The 20,873-nt window shown below is 34.8% G+C and overlaps 1 protein-coding gene and 1 pseudogene across 5 annotated transcripts in view; both read right to left on the bottom strand.

The window, feature by feature from the left end:
• The window catches only part of MDGA2 (MAM domain containing glycosylphosphatidylinositol anchor 2), an 809,247-nt gene that overhangs the window by 188,365 nt on the left and 600,009 nt on the right, over positions 1–20,873 (bottom strand). The window lies entirely within an intron of this gene.
• Positions 4,400–17,333, bottom strand: LOC309655614 (adenosine 5'-monophosphoramidase HINT1 pseudogene; annotated as a pseudogene). Its single transcript has 2 exons — positions 17,314–17,333; positions 4,400–15,365 (listed from the first exon to the last, which is right to left on the bottom strand). The product of its transcript is annotated as an adenosine 5'-monophosphoramidase HINT1 pseudogene (transcript).

The raw sequence follows: 20,873 nt of genomic DNA, 5'->3' as shown, positions 1-20,873 counted from the left end.
TCACCTGTTCCACTGGAAGACTTTTACTTCTCATACAAATGTGTATGAATTAAAAAGTATTTATGGAATAGGACATCTATCAAAAAAGCATGGGCTAAATTAGAATGGCAGAATAAGAATAACCAGAAATATATGAAAATTCTATCCTTGTGATAAATGTCATATGCTTCCCCTCTTTGGAGTTATTACTGAATATGGACAAAAAGGCAAAGGTTTTATTCTCCCTTCTAGCATTACTGTGCTCCAGTGCCCAGGAACAAAAACAAATATAATTAATTTTTAAAGTATTTTTCAACTAATGTTGAAATGTTCCTCTTTATTACACAGAGAAAAATAAATTTAAGTACAAAGTGATATAAGAATTAGTTATCTTGCTATTTAAATATCTTCATGTCTTTTTAATTCCTTCATTTACTTCTAATTAAAAAAAAAAACATAAATAATGCTAGCATCTTAGAAATCAGAAAATATGAAACACTAACCACTACCTTCTTGAAGCAGATATATATATATATTCTAGGAATTGGCATTAACAAAAAACATGTTTAAAAATGGCTGCATTTTTAAAACCTACATGATTAGATAATTTACTCTTGTAAATATAAACAACTAAATAATTTAGTTAAATAATTTGTTCTTTTTGAAGTGAACCACCAGGGAATGATGCAATTCTAAATAAGCATCATCTAGTAACAACAGGATTGAAAGAAGCTGCAGTATTTATTCACCCTCCATGAGAAAGGACACAGAATAACAGCAATAAGCTCAGCATTTAACATTAATTATGCTCCTATTGTGTGCCAGGCATAGTTAGGGATTTTACATTTTCATTAATTCTCATGACAATCCTAGGATCAAATATTTAATATTAAAATTTAACAAATGAGAACACTGAGAATGAGCTGATAAATACTTTGAACAGAACTCAAATTGAGGCCAATTTATAGCAGGTGGCCAATGCAGAGATATGAACCCTGAAGCAGGCTCCAGTAAAGTATGGTGTCTGGAATGAATAACCTGAGTTAGTACTGGACTCCTCTTGCTCATAATTAGTCTGTTCTTATGGACAAACTGGACCAGTTTTACCTGCCCATCTCTTGGTTACTGTCTCAGGGACAATAAAAAAGAGTCAAGGTAGAAATGCGAGGGAGTAAATAACACATATGTTGCAAATTACCTTATCTATCTGTCTTACATCTTATATGTCTATTTTAAATATCTGTATCTACCTGTATGAGAATAATTCCCGTATACAAGTCAAAACTTCTTATAAGATATACCACTCCAAATAAGTATCCAAATTATGATACATTTATATGAAATAAATGAAATTATACATTAAAAGATTATTTAATGGAATGTTATTATTTGAAATTGGAAGATTTCATATCTTCCAAAAACAAACCACATGACCTTGGCCAAGCTTAAGCACTCTGAGTATGAATTTCTTCATTTTTGAAACTAAGAATTTATACTTTACCAGCTCCAAGGTTATTAGTGTTCTGACTATAGGAACAAAGAGTAAAAAGTTAAAGATAGAAGCGGGGTTAATAATAAGTATCTATTTTCTAACTTAACAAGACGAATATTCAAAGATCTTATTACATTAGGCCAGTCTAACAAAAATAGATCCTTGACTAGCTATATATTTTTAAGTTTATCATGCTAGATAGTTCAAAAACTCCCTTGTTAATGTATGCTATTCATTTGTTAGATAAACTTTTCTCCCTATGTAATCAAAATTATAGAAATGTAAACCTCAGTTTCAATCTAGGTAAGTTACAAGTTGATTTTTTAATAAATTTGCTCATTTTAAAATAAACACCAAAGCCTAATTAAAATAAAGTTTATTTTCCATCTTTTCCATGAGGCTTTTAAAATCTTGATTTCAGAGTTAACCCTTTCTTTGCAACTTTCTTGGACAAGAAGGTCTTAAAACTTGTCATAGTTTTTATAGACTTCTCTCTCTCTCTCCACATTAAATTTTCCATTCTCTAGAATGCTCTAAATTATTATCATAATTTTTCTGTCAGGAGATTTTGTTTGTTCTCATGAATATCTCTCTGTTTTGCATGTTTATAATGTGAATTGTAACTTTACCCCAAGGTTCTTCCAGTCAGTGATTGCAGCCTACTACTATTTTCCAAAAGTCTTGCAAATCCCCAAACCTAAGGACTATTTATTTCTTGACTTAGTTGTTAGTTAATTATCAGACCACTTGATCTGCTAATTAAAAACAATAGACTTTTCTTTGTTTCACCATCTTCTAACTCACCACTTCCAATCAGCAGCTTTGGTTTCTCTATCAAAAATATCTCTCATATCAGCCTATTTCTTTTCATGGCTATAGGTAGCTTTCTTAGTATAAGTCATCCTTATCTCTTCTTGTGACAGTGTCCTAAGTGGTCTTTCTGCTGCCAGTTTAATTCTTCCAGGCCTCCTGCTTCTGTGTCATAAACTTTATCATCATAAATAAAATTATGTTCCTGTAACTATGAAAAACTTCAATCCTCAATGAGTGTGCTCATCATAATACTGCTTTAATTAAAAAAAATAATAACTGAAAACAGCCTGACAGATTAACTAAAAAAAATCGTGGTACAGTCACATAATAGATTATGATGCAGCCTTTTTAAATGATGATGTAATAGACCCACATTTATTGACAAAGATATTTATATTGTTAAGCAAGAAAAACATGCTAGTGAATAGTATGAATAGCTACAACCACTATTACAAAGTGAGTAAAACATGTTACTGAGCAGTATGTACAGTATCACATTTTTATATAAAAAAAGACATATGCTAATGACTGATAACAGAGAGTTTCTTAAAGGGGGAATATACATGATTCATCTTTATACTTGCAGCATCCCACACTCTATTTTACACATAATAGGAACTCAGTAAAAATGTTTATACCAAATGTACAAATTAAGACAGTGAGGCAGTTGAGCACTGATTTATGGAAGAGAACAAGATTTACATGGGGAAAAATGTAGAGGAAAAGAAAGCCCAGAAGGAACTATACCAAAACACTAACAGTGGTTCTCTCTGAGTGTGGGATTATTGGTAAACTTTTTTTTTTTTGTATATTGTTCATTTTTCATTCTTGTACAATATGTGCTATGCATATTAGCATATTATAGTCTTCAAGAAGCCCAGAGAAAATTAAAATGTTAATGCAATCTATTATCCAAAGCTCATTTGATGAAAACTCCACTTTTTAATAACAACAAGTGTATCACTCCGGACATGGTATTTTAGAAACATAGTCTTAGAAATGCTCCTGTAGAATCACTCACTCCTACAACACTCATCACATACAGTTTCACTGACTAGTGAACCTCAGTGCCCTTGCAGTTCTTTCCTGTATTTGGCAAGTCAGGCCCTTGTCTTCTAGCACCCCCTACCTGCCCTGTGTGTTGAGATTCAGTTCAAAGTTACCACTTATGTGATGATACTTTTCCTACCCCTAGGCTGAGTTTGTTGCTCACTCTTCTTGACCACATATTATGTTATATACCCATTTAACCTGTACTCGAAGCTTCACCCTGTATCTTCTTCCATGTCTATATCCCTGACCAGATAGCTCCTTGAAGGCACAGAGTGTCTAACTCTATCTCTAAAGCCTGATGCCCTGCTTTCCTGGATGGCACAGACCAGGAAGTCATGAAATAATTGAGGAAGGAAGAGGGGGAGAGAGGGCAAGAGGGTAAGAAGGGAAAAAGATTAAAATCTGTGAATATAAAAGAAATAAATGTAATAGATAAAAATCATGAACATTTAAAAAAAGTAATAAATAACAATGAAACGTAATAATTCTATATAATTAGTAATCCATACAACTAGCAGAATCTCCTCTAAAATATATTGTTAGTATAGATTTCAGATGCAGTAGATCTTCAAATTTGTGAAGGTGTGTGAGAGATAAGAGAGTAAAAAAAGGGATTCGTATAGTTTTCCTTTTCTTTCTCCTTTCATTTAAGATTTGGATAGATAAGTTGTAAATTTAAAAAACAAACGAACAGAAAACAAACAAAAGAGCCAATTTGAGGACATGGCATTTAATTTTGTCATGATGTTTTTATGCTCTTCTCTAATCAACTAAATTATTTTTCCTTAAAATAGTCTCACAATGAAAACGTTAAATTAAGTAGAAAAATTTGAAATGTCTGCACCTTGTGAGATTTATTCATAATGCACTTGCTAGAAAAAAGTCCCTCCTAATAAAAACACAAAGATACATTCTTTGACGTATAGTCTATACACTGTCCTTGCTTTGATTTTTCTTACCTGAAATGCTACTGTAGGAGATGCTATAATCAGAGAAACTTAAAAAACATGGTATGACCAAAACTTCTCATTCCAAACATAAAAAAAATAGACAAGTAATATGAACAAATGGGGTCTCTGTCAACTTTTCCACTGTATTACAGACTGTAAAATAAAGTAAGTATAGAAAATATAAATGCTTCCATTTCTTCATTGGGAAAGAAGGTGAGGAAATTTAATCTTCAGTTTTTACTCAGAAAATGGATGGCTTATTTTTCCTTACTCAGAAGAATACAGGGGAAGGTTAGTTCATCTCAACTACATGAGAAAATATCATGCTGTTTGAAACAAAGACATAAGAATATGCTTATTATGAACTTATTGGTTTAAATATGTAAATATGCATAGTGCACTTTAATAGTAGATGTTTAAACAAAAGATATACTTCTTTTAATACATTATAATTTTTTATAATAAACTAAGTAATAAGTAGAATTGTCTCCAGAAGGACAACCAGACTCATATTTTCAAGAATCTTAAAATAAGTATGGCACTAATTTAATCATATTTGAATTTAGGGGGAGAAGTATTTTATAGCACATATGTATGTTTTAGAGTAGAGTGTATAATCTATATTTAAAGCATAAGTAAATAAGACCAAAAATATTGTGTTTATGAAAGTGAACCCCAGAAATCAGAAATCAATAATTCTCACGCTGACTAGGTATATATAAACACACGTAAAAAAGTTACGACTCAAGTAAATAGTGAATTTGTAGACTCAACTAATCCAAATGAACCAAATTTATTGTATTATTTAACCTTCAAAAACAACAGGTGAGGTAAAAAAAATTATGATAGACTTGACGTGAGTTTCATCCTTGGTAATCTACTGATTGAAACTCCAAGGTTAGCTATATCCTTATTGTAGACCACATAGTTTTAAAGGAAAGATACCTCTATCACACTTGAGTGCTTTCTCAGTGTCCGAGTCAGCCGTTCTCAATTTTTTTTTTCCAACACATTACAGATTAGCTTTGTAAGCATGAGACTTGCACATGGATATAGTCAGATTTTGAGGTTTTGAAAAATCACAAAATAATTTTACATGGAAGTAAAGAACTGCATAGTTTGCAATTGCAACCACTATCAATGGCACATCAGTAATACCTTCTGATAATGGACTATGGGATAAGTAAGATAAGCCTTTGGTTAAGTGAAATTGTCAGCATCTTGTAACTCCACTCCATTCTCTTCCATTCAATTAAGTATCTTCAATGTAAGTGAGAAAAATATCAATACTGTAATCTGTATTTTAAAACCTCCATACACTAATAGTGGAACTATTCTAATTCTCATGCACCTCATAGCTGATCTGATGAGCACACACTAAGATTTGGAATAACTGCCTTAATACATGGAATTTTTAAGAATAAGTGATCATTGAGAAATATTCATATGATGATATAAGGTAAATGTGAGAATTCCCTTCAACTTAAAAATAATTCTAATCCAAATCTCCAAAATACTTTCTAAACTAATAAGCTTGACCCATTTTCTTAATAATTATATGTCAATTAAAATTTATAGTAAGATGTGCTTGAAAAATATTCAAGGTGACAAAACAAATCCAACATGCTAAAGACTCCTCATTTACTAATGGATTTGCTCATATTTGCTTTCTTTTAGAGACCATTACGGGTAACAATATTTGATGAAAGACAGAGACACTCTAGAGCTCATTTCTCATGAAAGGAATGAAGGTTGCCAATGGATACTTCCTGTTTTGTAAAAACACAGAGACAATATGGTGATTTATATGATATGCAGCACATAGAGTATTTTTGCAATTGTCGTCGTTTTAAAATATGCAGAACTTCCCTGAGCCAAAGGTTAATATAATAATATATTACATTGCTGCACTTCCTTCTGAATTACCTTCCCCCGTATAAATGAATCACTAAAATCTAATCGACAAATGCTTCTTCCTCCTCCTAAAAAAATCTTACCATTTCTGAATTAATCTTTCTTAAAAATCCTATTATTCTACCATTCAAATAGCTTTAGTAGCTCCCCATTTTCTAGAACGTCTAAATCCCATTGTTTATTTTCCGTTTTACCTGCCAACCCTTATTAAGCCATAGTGCTTCTGTGAAAAGCTCGTTATTCAGTTTTGATAGGTCTCTTGGTCTGCTTAACACTTGGCTCATTCCCTACTCCTTGCCTTCCTTCCTTACTGCTTGCTTTCCTTCCTTCACTCCAGGAATGACTTTCCCGTCATAATACCCATCCAATTTCCCATTCTTCTAAGACCCAACTGAAACTTCCTGTTCTCTTAAGTCTTCTGATTTCTGTAACTTTTATTCATCCTCCATGCCTCTGAATTATAGTGTATCTGATTTATTCTATCTATGTCATGACAAAATGTCTACTCTTTTACATATGTAGCCAAAACATTCTGAGGTCAGTACTAGGCTTTATCTATTTCCTCAGAAAATAGCTCCCACAACATGTGATATTTTAAAGTATTTTAGAGGTGCTTAATAAATTCATGATTGATTGATGGAGCACCAATCAAGGTTACTAAGCAACCAAAGTAAGAAAACTATTAATGAATAATCACCTCTTGATTATCAAAGGCTTAATTATAAAGTATATAAATTTCAAGATCATTTTCACACATCAACTCTTTCTATTTTTAGTTTAAAAAAACACAAAAACAATAGGTTTTCATAAAGTTAGCATGTATACTAGATTTTAATTTGGGCATAATAATGAAACAGGGAGGTAAAATATTGGAAGTATTTGGTAGTATTGAGTAATTTGTCCATGCTATGGCTTTCCTCTATCATCAATTTTAAAAAAAGGCTAGTTAGCTCTACAACAGACCATTTGGACCCATATTCTAAGACTTGTATTACTTACAGTCTTGTGGGTAAATCATACATGAAATAGGCACTTATTTTTCAACATGCCATCATACCATATGGTAAGCCTACTGTTTTTGTCCATAATATGAATAAGCATAAATATATCTCTTATCATACTCTATAAATAAAAACTGCCTTTTCTGCACTGACATACACACTTTTTTTTATTGACTCACCTATAATAAATGAGGAGATGCTAATAAAACAGGATTGACAATGTTTTACAAATCTAGCTACAGAGAAAGAAGAAAGCATGTATTAAAAACAAACGTGAGGTTAAAATAGCACGGTGTTTGCATTTTGAAATTCTTAGGGGAAACGTGCATGCACACACACACACACACACCCATACATACACACATGCACAATCCTTATTTGTTAAAGAGTTATAGAAAATCTTATTACAATGGTATTGTTAGTTATTTGAAACATATGGGGAGAGGCAGGATCCTGAAGCGTAGCAACTCTGGAGAGTTTAGTATTAGAAGATGGAGGACATGCAGTGCCATTCAATCAGGAAAACAGGTTTGGCAGGCAACAGTTATGGCTGTTCCAATTTCCCTCTCCCAGCAGGTGTTGCTATGGCACAAGAATAGCCTCTGAGGGATTCAGTGGAACATAAAGTGTAAGATGAAAGAGCAAAAGAGAAAATCATTCTTTGAGTGGCATTCATATTTTCTCTGCTACACAAGCTACAAGGCCAGTTGCAAATAAATACAGGTTCTATTCTTGCTGCCTCATAAACAGATAAATGAAGGGGACCTTAAGCTGGGGTTGCTTATGTAGCATTTGCTTAAGTTTAGTTTTCAAGTATTGAATTGCTATGATCTTCACATAATTTGGTTTGCTAACTTGAGCTTATAGTAAAATATTTTCTAGAATCATTAATGTAAATCTATATCAACAAGACAATTTTTTACTGACATTTTTGGGAAAAGATGTGAAAGCATACCTTTTTTCTGAGTTTAACCTCCCTTTCCTGACTTATTGTATGTGTTTCTCATGTACTGAAGTACAGAAATGAACGACGGTCACTGACTAATTATGTAAAGTCTCACATGTGAAAAACTTGTTTTCTTTGAGACAACTAAATAAAAAAACAGGACCAAGATAATTCTGCTTGCTAGTGACTCGAATTATGTTAACATTTTAGCAAGCTAGGAATCTGAACTAGACTGAGAAGACCTTGCTTTTTTCTGTAATAAGAAAGGAGATACTATAATAGTCAAAACCTCAAAGTGCTAAGATCTTTAATTACTAAGATATGACCAGGTCATTTGATGAAAAGATAATCAATCTATAATCATTTCTGGGAAATAGGGGACCAATTCCTCAACTTAACTCTCTACTGTTAATCAAGTTCCATTTCATGTTTGGTATATATTTTTTTCAATAATGCAGAGTAAAGGTGGAAAACTATAGTTAATTGGGTATAAACAATTGATTAAGAATTTAAAGTTGAAAAGTTGAATACCACATTCTATACATGCATTATACAAACTAAAGGTAACAAACAGGAAAGAGTCCTATAGCTTAAAAGTTAGCTCAGAGATTCCCAAATTCCTGGAATCCTGATATTCCATTACACATTTGTGTTCTTGCCTACTCAGTCTTGAAAATGGTGCCATGATTTATCCAAATATATTTAAATGTGTGTATAAATGCACTATCCCTTAAATTAACATTATGGGAGTAACAAAAGCAGAACTGCATGTGTGAAAACTTATGCCCTAGGCTGGAGCTATTACCGATTCATTTTAATACACATTTTTGAGCCCCTCAAATAGGTAAATATGCTTAAGACTGGGGGCAAGAGAGATAAATCAGACCTTTAACTACCTTTAAAACTGTCAGTATGCATTATGGAAGCTGATAAATAGGGAGAATTCTCAGTAACTGATAACTGCTCACAATCATTTTTAAATCAGAAGGCCTTTTTTTAATTGACATGTATAGTCTGGAAGAGTTGTAAGTGTACAAGATTAGAAATTTGACTTGGACACAGGGCCTAACCACTTACTAGCTGTGCAATCTTGGATTGTCTTAATCTGTTTTCTCATCAGCAAATAAGGCTGAGGAAAAGGAGAATTTAATGAGAATTTAAAGATAAAATGGCATAATGCACATTAGAGCATCCTCTGAAGTGTAAAGTATTTCACGTTGTGTAATATACTTGTAAAGAGCAAGGCTCAGGTCTTGCAGCCTAGATTCAGATCTTAGCTCTACCACCTATTAGCTGCATGACCTCAGGAAAGCTATCTAGCCAGTATCTCTTAGTTTAAGTAAAGTGAATATAATATTACCTACTTCAATTTTCTTTTTTTAGAATTAAGCAGTATAATACACATAAAATCTTGAACACAAGGTCTCTCATATAGTAAACACTCAATATATGTTAGTTATTATATTTTCTCCTCAATGTCTTTTATTATGGTGATATCAATGACTGTATTTTATTGTTCTGAATATATTTCTATATTGAGGGCAAATATTTTGTTTTATTCATACCTGTGATGTCTCAAGTACTGAACATGGGTACACATAGGGTCAACAAAATATTTTATAAATTTGATATATATATATCTCATTACCATTGACAGCTGTCTTGGAAATACGCATTCATTTACGATGAGGACACTATTTGAAGAAGGTAACATTTTGGAAAGGACAGGAGTGAACCTTTTTAGTCTGAGTAGTCAGAGGCATCCCCCAAAGCCATCCAGGGAAAGAAGGTGCAGATTTCTGCCGTTAGTTATAATAATTTGAACTGTGTGTTTGGACTGTATTATAAAATGGCACATAATACAGATATCCTAGCGCCCATTCTATTCCTATGAAGTAATGAGGTTTGGACATTCCTCAATACATCTCTCTCTCTCTTATGAAGATGACAAAATGTCATTGCTGTACATTTTCACAAAGGTCAGGGTGTTGCCATGAAAACTGGGAACCAATAAGTAAAAAGGAACTGTCTGATCATGTTAATTATGTGATTGCTTTCCTGTGGGTGAAGGAATTCTAAATTAAAAGGATAAGCTATAAATTATATATCAAAAGTGCAATGAAAGCAAAGCAAAAGAAAGATGCTTTAAAGCAATCCACAATTTATTTTATTTTCTAGAGGAGGGGGCCCCAATCCCTGGGTCGTGGACCGGTACTGGTCCGTGGCCTGTTGGGGAACCGGGCCGCACAGCAGGAGGTGAGCAGCGGGCGTGCGAGAGAGCGAAGCTTCATCGGCCGCTCCCCATCTCTCGCATTACCGCCTGAACCATCCGGCCCCCTCCTCCCCCCACCACGCTCAGTCTGTGGAGTAATTGTCTTCCACGAAACCTGTCCCTGGTGCCAAAAAGGTTGGGGACCGCTGATCTAGAGCAACTGTTGCTCACAGTGATAAACTCTTCAATGCCTAATGGCTAGAAAAATCAATTTACTTCTATAATAAAAAGGCCATTTGTCTCCTTGTAGAATCCATCTGACGTTGTTTGGCCTCTTATACATGATAACTCTGAACAATGCCTGTGGTTTACAAATTCCCTAATTAAATCACTGATTATGTACTACTGAATATGCCTTATCCTGTGGAAATAGACACTATCACCATTTTAATAAACATTTTGACATAAAATGAAGCTGGCTCTTTCATGCTTTGTCAAGAGCAAAGTGAAATAACCAGTGAACACAATGTTCCATCAACAGATCAGGACCACATGTTCTTTAGAGCAAATGAGGTTTAATTAACAGATCCATTAGCAGAGAACTGGTCAGTTAAAACATAGGAGAAGGGTTTTCTTATAACACATGGACACTTTATTAACAAATATTCTACAAATGCATGATTGTATTTTATGATCCATTCTGCCAGTCTGTAGAAGTATAGAATGCTACAGTAAAAATATGGGCCTAATTTTAAAACCACATAAAAACTCATATAACGTCATTGATTGGAATGATATATAACTCATTCTAAGCTAATAAGTGTGTGAATAGAGTTTAGTACCATTTTATTAATATAGTTTTACATTCCATTTTATTCCTAAGCAAGGATATTTCCATTTAAATGTCAACTAAATACATTCTGTTTACAAGTATTATTTAGATAGTCTTGGTGAAAGTGGACTACTTATGTTTCATTTATAGTGAACTGTAATTCATACTAAATGCATTTTAGAGTGCAGACATTTCAACTCCTTGTCATTTTATTATTTCTACTTCACGTATTTAAATTACCAATATATTTCATACTGTGCATAGAACCTTTTTTTAAAGTGCAATGATATGCTTTTAATTTCACATCTTTTTAAATCTCATCATTATTATGGTAGAACATCCCTAAAATTTGGGAAATTCTGATGTATTTACCTGATTTATTTATGTACTCAGAGGAATCTGGTGCCCTCAGTTCTTCCCTTCCCCTGCAAACTATTGTCTTGTCTCCTTATCTAAAGCTTTCAGTTCTGAGCCTAGGCTGTCTCTTAGGCTGACTTTCACCCAACAGGACCACCCAGGCTCCAATTCTTTAGTCAGAGAGGTAAGAAGGCAAACATGCCATGATTTGGGTTTCCTGAAATGGATTCACTTAACAAAAATATTTACATTTCTCACAGCTTATCCCTGGAGTCTGAAATCTCATTACGTGTGCTTGCTCCGTTGAGAAGCCGTGTGTTTTGTGTAAAGAACCTGGGTTTTGCAGTCAGAATTGACCTATGTTCAACACTTTGAAATGCATCAGCATATGCTAATGCTTTGCTTCTCAAATTCGGCGTGGTTATATATGTGTGTAAACTATTCGAGCTTCATGCTTACAATTCATGCATTTTTCTATGTTTTTGTTACGATGCTATAAAAGTTAAAAAAAAAATTCTTCACCATAGACAATGTGATCTACACTTGCGTGCTGCAAGTTTTAATGTATAGACTAGGGTTACTTTAATATGGAATTCATGCCACTCAGGAGTACACATCCCTAGATGTGGTTAGGCAGCATTTTAAAGACACAAACCCTGGGTCCACTCTTCTCAGGAAGCTAGAACAAGACAAGTATCATCATGTTGAGTTGCCCTAGAGAATTTTTAACCTAGCATAACGCTGAAAGTGGTCTCCTTTGGTGAAATGAATATTGCTCAATCTATGCACCTAGGTTAGAATAGGGTAAGGCCATGCCCCATTTTAGTGAGAGGAATATGAGATGGGCAAATGGGACCTGACATCCTAACACTCTTTGAAGTGGTGTTCTCAGAGTAGGGGAGAGTGTTGTGCCCCACTATCAACCCAACACATGGTCACATGAACCAACTAGAATATTACCTGAATTCCTTTTAGAATATTTTAATACCTGCCTACAGTGATCTTTTGATGCAAGGCCCTTGTCAAAGGCCATAACTGAATATCAGAATCACCTGCGATAGTAAAGGGACATACCCATGTAACGTAAGATGCTGCAAGCTTATACTGAATTTGGAATCTGAGACTGTAAACTTGAATCAGGTTATGGTTATAGGAAGTGAACAAGTACCTAAGCTTTGGGATCCCATTTCCCTCTCTATAAATGGAAGGCACTAGGTAATCTATAAACGTCCTCAGTATTTAAAAACGATGCCAATAACTGAGACATTTAGAAATCTTTTTAAAATGTTTTACAAAATAGGTATATGGGGACCTGCTCCAATAATCTTTTATTTTTATTTAAAAATAGATATTCAGAATTCATAAATATCCTCAAATTGTGCCACCAAAATCCTAATTGTAATGATTTTCTAAATTTATTTAATCTCTTTGCTAAGCTCACTGATATCCCACAATGAAGGATGAAAAATTAAGACTGTAAAAATGAATGAGGCCCTTTTTATATATTAAAATGAATTCATTTGTAAGCAGATTTTCAGGGGAAAGTCATTTGCATTAATGGTAGTTCTAACTTCTATTTTGGAGCTATTGTAAGAAATAGCTTTAAGACATTCCAAACTGTAAAATGAAACTTAGTCACTACAAACAAATTGTATCACTATAATAATTGTTCTATCTAATGCCAGAAATCTAGGATTCTAGATCTTTTGCTATCACATAGACCAAAACGGCGATCAAACCGTTAGTCTATGGATCTAGTCTCTACGGCTACTTCTATTTATTTCTCTGTTGTTCAATTGATAATGGTAGCTTGGTAGTGTCATCTAAAAATGACATAAAAATTCCAAGTGTTATCATAATCATATCAGTAGTGAATCTAATACCACTCGCCACATCTCTATCTTCTCCTCTTGTCAAGAGATGCAGAGTGAGTCCTGGTATTGTAGCTTTAAATAATATACCTTGATTTACATCCATTCTCAACTATAAGTTTGATGGAGACATTTATTCTTCATCAGTTAATGAATATAATTTTCATAATTCTTTCTTTAATTTGTGTAAGTTATTGCTAGTTATTATAATATTAAGTACAAATTATGGAACTAACTAATTGTGTTCAGTCCTCTGGATTAGAAGAATCTCTATTCAGTCATTTAAAATTCAAATAGTTTCCACGTCCCCATTGCTTGCATTTATAAGTGGATGAAGGGTATAGGAAACATAAATTGGGCATTCTTTCCTATTTCTCATTGACCTGCTCTTATCTCAATGTAATCTGGGAATTTCAAAAAGTGTTTAATTCTGCCAAGTGAAGGAAATCCTCAACACATGACACAGTAATTAGACAACAGCTAATTAACCACTGTTAAACTATGGCTTGTAAGGTAGAATCTTGGTTCTGATATTTGGGGAAGAAAGTGCTGGATATTTTAAGATGATAATTGGAGGAAAATCGAAAATCCAATGTTATTTTCATAATTAGATAGATTCAGTTTTATGAGAAAATTCAATATAAAAACATGATTAATGTTTATTCAACTACTACAGAAAATAGAGTTAATTTAATGCAGCCAATCTTTGCATTTATGCTCTCCCCAAAAATAAGCAGTATAAATACTGATATAATTTACGCTTCTCAAAACAACTTATAACTTCCTGACAAGGCCAACTAAAAATGTTTCAAATATCCTTCTCACTTTTGTAAATGATCTAATTGAAAAGAGAATTAGTGTAATTGTTACCGTCTGTAAATCTTTCTCTCATTCTCTCTCTCTTATTTTCTCTCTCCTTCCTACCCACCTTCCCTCCTTCAATTCCCAATCCTTTCACTTGAAGAAATATAAGAGCTCACTTCCACTATCAAATTCCATGCATCAATATTAAAGTACCTGAAACAAATATAATCTTCACATGCTGATGAAAAGGTACTGAAGGCTCTAAAGATGCTGTAAATACAGGAAGTTTTCCACTGGATATTCCCCTCTTTCATTTGGTTTCCACTGACCACTCTTTTTTTCCATTTTCTTCATGGTTTCTGCTTTTCCCACCATGTCCTTGGACATTTTGTTTGTTTGTTTTTGCTTCACACTCTCTTCTTGGATAAGCTCATCCACTTCTAATTAAGGCAACTGCTTGTGAAGTCCATGTTCTACTTCTGACCTTTCTCTCGATTATTAAACCCTTTTTTTTTTTTTTGGACCATACAACAATCTTTTATTATGTATGCGTTTTAAAAATTATCTCTGCAATCTCTCCATACACAGGCAAAAAAATAAAAGTATTGTTTAGCATATTGGAACGTGCAAACTTGATCACTGAATAGAGAAGGGAAAATTATCCCTACAACACGCTTAACCAGGAGGCCAATTCATCTGCCGACCTCCAAGAACATGGAGATGAACACGATAGACAGACTGTCCCCCATCTGAACCTTCATTCACCACCATTTGATAACCCTTCTTCAGGCCCAGATCAGCAGCACATTTCTTGCCAACAATCATTAAATGTCCAAGAAGACTTTCACTATTATCTTCTGCTGCAGAAATCTGGGATATATGTTTCTTGGGTATCACCAGAAAATGTGTTGGTGCTTGAGGGGAAATGTCATGGAAAGCGAGACACTGGTCATCCTCATAAATGATTTTGGCTGGAATTTCCTTGTGAATGATCTTCCCCAAAATCGTGTCACCACCAGGCCAGGCTGCCTGAGCCTTAGCCCAAACGCTACTTTCTAATTGGTCACCAGAAACTTGAGAATGTCTTACCAACCTTTCAAGTACACCTAATCCCAAACCAATCTGTCCTCTCAAACCTTTCCTTCAGCCCCTCATTCAGACCTAACATTCCTCAGAATGTGGCATTACCATATTCTGAACTGAAGTATAACATTTTGGAATCATAGAAGCGTAACACACTTTGGGAGGGGAGGAAGAACTCATCTAAGCAAATGGCTTTCAACTGTATGTTTTGCTTTTTTTTTTTTAAAGACTTTTTTTTTTAAAGGAATTCCTTTATTTTTGTTATTTATTTATTTATTTATTTTTGGCTGTGTTGGGTCTTCGTTTCTGTGCAAGGGCTTTCTCTAGCTGCGGCAAGCGGGGGCCACTCTTCATCGCGGTGCGCGGGCCTCTCACTATCGCGGCCTCTCGTTGCGGAGCACAAGCTCCAGATGCGCAGGCTCAGTAGTTGTGGCTCACGGGCCCAGTTGCTCCTTGGCATGTGGGATCTTCCCAGACCAGGGCTCGAACCCGTGTCCCCTGCATTAGCAGGCAGATTCTCAACCACTGTGCCACCAGGGAAGCCCCAACTGTATGTTTTGAATACTGTGTGCACATGTATGTGTTTGTGAACTTAAGTCAGAATCCCCTGTCCAAATTTAATCGTAGATAGAAGTTCTATATATAAAAGAGAGATATATTTTGTTCTATGTGAAATGGCAAGGGAAATAAAAAAGGGTAAAATTCTCATCTGGTTAATTCCCTTCCCCTCGCAGTTCAGTAGACCCTGAGAATAGTTTTTAAAAATCTCTAGTTGCCATTGGAACACCATGTAGAAATCAGTTACCTAGCTGATCCCTTTATTCTACAGATGGAAAGCTTTGGGGTCCAGCCAGACATAAGGTTGCAATGCTATTAAGTGGTAAATTTGGGCCTGGACCCAAGTCCAGGGCTCTGCACACATTAAGCTGCCTGATGTCAATCAGGCACTCTCCCAATTGACTTGAGAGCACTGGTCACTGACTTAACTGCCCCTTAACGAGGTTGTGAGTGTCCCTCAGCACCTCATCTGATTCCTATCAACCTCTTCAGCTGAATAAATAGTCTCCCCCCCAACCTGACCACCACACACACACTCGAATGGGCAGACTCTTTTTTTCTTATATTCCTTTTTTTCCACTCTATTTCCTCAAACTCTTTCTTAAAAGTATCCTAAAGCCGTGGTGGAGAGAAAAGGAACTAAGATGTAAAGAGGTTACCTGACTTCTCAGATGTAGTTTATGAGCGAGTCTCATGCTTCTTCTACCAGCTAAGCCTTCTGTATCTTTCCCTCTCTCACCTGACACATCCATAAAGTAATACATATCTCCACTGCCTTAATTTACTTCCTAATAAAAATTTTCTGCCTCCTCTCTCACATTATCACTAACTGACTCACTGAACACCTCCTCACAATGCAAAGGTAGTCTATAATGTTGGGAAAACAGAGGAAAAGTTTTCTTTGCCCAACTGACTGATTGCGAAGCTTCTGAAATGTCTTCTGAAACTCTCTTCTATTTGTCCACCGTCTTTCCTCTGTCTCTTTTTGGAACACTGCAGATTCATCCAAAGAATAGGCCCTCCTGACACCAATCTGATTATGCTGCTACCTTGATAAAATTCTGTGGTCGTTCTTGACTGTGTGAAGGAGATCTAATTAATTCATTTCCTCCTAAGATCTAGTGCCAAATAATCCCCATTCTTAATCCAGCTCAGATGCCGCCTGCTCTATGGAACTCCTGCTGAATAGATTCAATAATTTCATCCTGTATGCTTCTATATCACTCTGATAGTTTATAAAGCAAATACTTGACTTTATCTGTTAATAAAAATTTTCAAGTGTATGGGATATAAAATCCATGAACTAGACCTTATACATTTTTATTTCTTCCTATAGTCCCTTTCCTATAGTGGTTGTTTAATAAATATTTTGGGGGGTTGAATGTGCACTAAATTTCATCAGTTAATCCCAGAATTGTGGATGACAGCTCTACCTAATTTCTCTTTACCATATTGGAACACTTGGCATTATTCCTACTTGAATTGTCAGTTAACCTTGCCTCTCAAATTTAAATTTTCAACCGCAATCTTCCTCCGCTAAGAACAGATTATTTAAGGCTGAGGGCTTGTGAAATAAAGGTCAGATATACCAAATGGAAGGAAAAAAATACCAGTGACGTAAGCTGTAAATACTGTGTTCATCTCTTGTGGTAGGTTTCCTATTTTTATTAAGAAAACCTCAGAGGTTTTAGGAAGTCTCTGTAAACTGCTCTCATTTGATTTAACATACCTTTATTTTGTGTAATTTTAGCAATTTCTCTCCTAGGTCATTTAGTATATTCTAATGGGGCATTTGGTAAGCCTTCTGGAGGTATCTTTACTCTGAAAATATTCAAGCATGGATTTTTGACTATTTGAATGATTGATATCAATAGGGCACTAGACTTTAGCTCCAAACAGTCTTCATCAATGCTACCTGAGGCTAAATGATAAAAACAATAATAATACAAACAATAATATCTGATGTGGACAACTGACATTTTCTCAAACTTAATTTAGTGTGAGTATAACCATTTTTAGAAAACTTTGCTACTTTTCTTTCATAATATATATTTTTTGGCTTTTCATCTGTTCTTTTTTTTAATTTTTGAATTTTATTTTATTTTTTTATACAGCAGGTTCTTATTAGGCATCAATTTGATACACATCAGTGTATACATGTCAATCCCAATCGCCCAATTCATCACACCACCACCTCCACCCCCCCGGGGCTTCCCTCCTTGGTGTCCATACATTTGTTCTCTACATCTGTGTCTCAATTTCTGCCCTGCAAACCGGTTCATCTGTACCGTTTTTCTAGGTTCCACATATATGCGTTAATACACGATATTTGTTTTTCTCTTTCTGACTTACTTCACTCTGTATGACAGTCTATAGATCCATCCACGTCTCAACAAATGACCCAATTTCGTTCCTTTTTATGTCTGAGTACTATTCCATTGTATATATGTACCACATTTTCTTTATCCATTCGTCTGTCGATGGGCATTTAGGTTGCTTTCATGACCTGGCTATTGTAAAGAGTGCTGCAATGAACATTGGTGTGCATGTGTCTTTTTTAATTGTGGTTTTCTCTGGGTATATGCCCAGTAGTGGGATTGCTAGATCATATGGTAATTCTATTTTTATCTTTTAAGGAACCTCATTACTGTTCTCCATAGTGGCTGTATCAGTTTACATTCCCACCAACAGTGCAAGAGGGTTCCCTTTTCTCCACACCCTCTCCAGCATTTGTTGTTTGTAGATTTTCTGATGAAGCCCATTCTAACTGGTGTGAGGTGATACCTCATTGTAGTTTTGATTTACATTTCTCTAATAATTAGTGATGTTGAGCAGCTTTTCATGTGCTTCTTGGCCATGTGTATGTCTTCTTTGGAGAAATGTCTATTTAGGCCTTCTGCCCATTTCTGGATTGGGTTGCTTTTTGATATTGAGCTGCATGAGCTACTTGAAAATTTTGGAGATTAAATCTTTGTCAGTTGCTTCATTTGCAAATATTTTCTCCCATCCTGAGGGTTGTCTTTTGGTCTTATTTATGGTTTCCTTTGCTATGTAAAAGCTTTTAAGTTTCATTAGGTCCCATTTGTTTACTTTTGTTTTTATTTCCATTACTCTAGGAGGTGGATCAAAAAAGATCTTGCTGTGATTTATGTCAGAGTGTTCTCCTTATGCTTTCCTCTAAGAGTTTTATAGTTTCCGGTCTTACATTTAGGTCTCTAATCCATTTTGAGTTTATTTTTGTGTATGGTGTTAGGAAGTGTTCTAATTTCATTCTTTTACATGTAGCTGTCCAGTTTTCCCAGCACCACTTGTTGAGGAGACTGTCTTTTCCCCATTGTATATCCTTGCCTCCTTTGTCATAGATTAGTTGACCATAGGTGTGTGGGTTTACCTCTGGGCTTTCTATCTTGTTCCATTGATCTATGTTTCTGTTTTTGTGCCAGTACCATATTGTCTTGATTACTGTAGCTTTGTAGTATAGTCTGAAGTCAGGGAGTCTGATTCCTCCAGCTCCGTTTTTTTCCTTCAAGACTGTTTTGGCTATTCGGGGTCTTTTATGTCTCCATACAAATTTTAAGATTTTTTGTTCTAGTTCTGTAAAAAATGCCATTGGTAATTTGATAGGGATTGCATTGAATCTGTAGATTGCTTTGGGTAGTATAGTCATTTTCACAATATTGATTTCCAGTCCAAGAACATGGTATATCTCTCCATCTATTTGTATCATCTTTAATTTCTTTCAACAGTGTCTTATAGTTTTCTGCATACAGGTCTTTTGTCTCCCTAGGAAGGTTTATTCCTAGGTATTTTATTCTTTTTGTTGCAATGGTAAATGGGAGTGTTTCCTTAATTTCTGTTTCAGATTTTTCATCATTAGTGTATAGGAATGCAAGAGATTTCTGTGCATTAATTTTGTATCCTGCTACTTTACCAAATTCATTGATTAGCTCTAGTAGTTTTCTGGTAGCGTCTTCAGGATTCTCTATGTATAGTATCATGTCATCTGCAAACAGTGACAGTTTTACTTCTTCTTTTCCAATCTGTGTTCCTTTTATTTCTTTTTCTTTTCTGATTGCCATGGCTAGGACTTCCAAAAGTATGTTGAATAACAGCGATGAGAGTGGACATCCTTGTCTTGTTCCTGATCTTAGAGGAAATGCTTTCAGTTTTTCACCATTGAGAATGATGTTTGCTGTGGGTTTGTTGTATATGGCCTTTATTATGTTGAGGTAGGTTCCCTCTATGACCACTTTCTGGAGAGTTTTTATCATAAATGGGTGTTGAATTTTGTCAAAAGCTTTTTCTGCATCTACTGAGATGATCATATGGTTTTTATTCTTCAATTTATTAATATGGTGTATCACACTGATTGATTTGCATATATTGAAGAATCCTTGCATCCGTGGTATAAATCCCACTTGATCATGGTGTATGATCCTTTTAATATGTTGTTGGATTCTGTTTGCTAGTATTTTGTTGAGGATTTTTGCATCTCTATTCATCAGTGATATTGGTCTGTAATTTTCTTTTTTTTTGTAGTATCTTTGTCTGGTTTTGGTATCAGGGTGATGGTGGCCTCATAGAATGAGTTTGGGAGTGTTCCTTCCTCCACAATTTTTTGGAAGAGTTTGAGAAGGATGGGTGTTAGCTCTTCTCTAAATGTTTGACAGAATTCACCTGTGAATCCATCTGGTCCTGGACTTTTGTTTGTTGGACGATTTTTCATCACAGTTTCAATTTCATTACTTGTGCTTGGTCTGTTCATATTTTCTATTTCTTCCTGGTTCAGTCTTGGAAGGCTGTACCTATCTAAGAATTTGTCCATTTCTTCCAGGTTGTCCATTTTGTTGGCATAGAGTTGCTGGTAGTAGTCTCTTAGGATGCTTTGTATTTCTGCGGTGTCTGTTGTAACCTCTCCTTTTTCATTTCTAATTTTATTGATTTGAGTCCTCTCCCTCTTTTTCTTGATGAGTCTTGCTAATGGTTTATCAATTTTGTTTACTTCTCA

The sequence above is a fragment of the Balaenoptera physalus genome, assembly GCF_965194825.1.
Source record: "Balaenoptera physalus genome assembly, chromosome: 2".
NCBI lineage: Eukaryota > Metazoa > Chordata > Mammalia > Artiodactyla > Balaenopteridae > Balaenoptera > Balaenoptera physalus.
Note: the sequence above shows the minus strand (reverse complement) of the source record. Positions and strands in the feature narration are given on the sequence as shown.